Raw genomic sequence first — 1,829 nt, forward strand, 5'->3', positions numbered from 1 at the left:
TCTAAACATCATTTTTTAATTCATTACTTTTAAGACATTTCTAATTTTGAGTAAGCACTTCAGGACAAAATTGTTCAAATATAAGTAAAAGAATATATTTTTAATTCATATAAAATGATTTTCCTTTTGTGAAGGTTTTTATTTGAAATATCCAGCTAGAACTCCAGGAACCAGGAAGTTTCAGTACAATAGAATTACAATCAGGAACTAGCACAAAACTTATTTTGACCGTTTTTGTGCAAAGTGTACCTTCCTACTCCCCCCCCCCTAAAAGAAAAAACGTGAATAAAATATTTAATATTGAAATACTTCCACCAAAACATTTTAGATTCAATTTCTGTATGGAAATGCAAAAGTAATTTAAGGGATCCATTTTTGTGATTTAGAGTGGCTTGTCCGATTTACTTAAGTAGGCAAAACACCTTTGTCTGATTAAACCTAAGTAGGCAACAAACCTTTGTTTGATCAAACAAAAGTAGTTAACAAACCTTTGTCTGATCAAACCAAGGTAGGCAACACACCTTTGTCTGATCAAACCAAAGTAGGCAACAAACCTTTGTTTGATCAAACAAAAGTAGTTAACAAACCTTTGTCTGATCAAACCAAGGTAGGCAACAAACCTTTGTCTGATCAAACCAAAGTAGGCAACAAACCTTTGTTTGATCAAACCAAAGTAGTTAACAAACCTTTGTCTGATCAAACCAAGTAGAAAAGAAACCTTTGTCTGATCAAACCAAAGTAGTTAACAAACCTTTGTCTGATCAAACCAAGTAGGCAAGAAACCTTTGTCTAATCAAACCAAAGTAGGCAAGAAACCTTTGTCTGATCAAACCAAGTAGGCAAGAAACCTTTGTCTGATCAAACCAAAGTAGGCAAGAAACCTTTGTCTGATCAAACCAAAGTAGGCAACAAACCTTTGTCTGATCAAACCAAGTAGACAAGAAACCTTTGTCTGATCAAACCAAAGTAGGCAACAAACCTTTGTCTGATAAAATGTACAATGTACATTGATTTTATCTGCAATTCTCATTCATTTATAGTGGGCCAACCAATTAAAACAACCTCCTCTGGTTAGGCGGGTCTAAACTACATAGTAAATTGTGATTTATTTATTTGTATTATCTCGTGCTTTGAAGTTGAATAAAAATATGAATGAAAATATGAATATGATCAAACCAAAGTGAGAAACATTGTCTGAATCTATTATCGGCAGATATATCTTCATCACTATTACTCAGATAAAGGATTTAATGGATACCGTTGTGAACCGGGAATATCACTCTGTTTCACAATTTACTTAGTTGACAAAAACCATTTTTAGGCATAGAGTGTTTGCAGTTTTGGTTCATACCACAGAGAAGATATTGATAGAGGTTCAGTTTACTGAGTACAATAGGCAAACTGTACAATTTTAGAAATATTTGGGTCGTTTGTGTACCTATTCTTAATAACAAGTTATTTTTCCAGTGCTTTCTTTGTTTTTTATTTTTTATTTAAATTTTAGGGGGAGAACTATCTATCCATCTCTTAGATCACTAAGTATTTAGTAATTGAAAACAAGCCCTGCAGTATGCGTAATGTATTAACCCCACTTCCTCTTGAAACTGAAGTTTAGTGATTTGAGTTGGGTGAGATCTATTAATATCGAGTCTGTGGTTCAAGATTAGTTTTGATTCATTGTAAATTTGTATAAAATTCCTGGAGATATTCCTGAAGACGTTCCGAATCTACAATGTTGTAATTTTATTTGCCAAATGGCTGGACCGATTGGGCTGAAATTTTTTGTGGACACACACGGGTGGCCGGGGAGTGTTTTAAGGCAAAAAAAA

Source organism: Eurytemora carolleeae, unplaced genomic scaffold, assembly GCF_000591075.1.
Source record: "Eurytemora carolleeae unplaced genomic scaffold, Eaff_2.0 scaffold154, whole genome shotgun sequence".
Lineage (NCBI taxonomy): Eukaryota > Metazoa > Arthropoda > Copepoda > Calanoida > Temoridae > Eurytemora > Eurytemora carolleeae.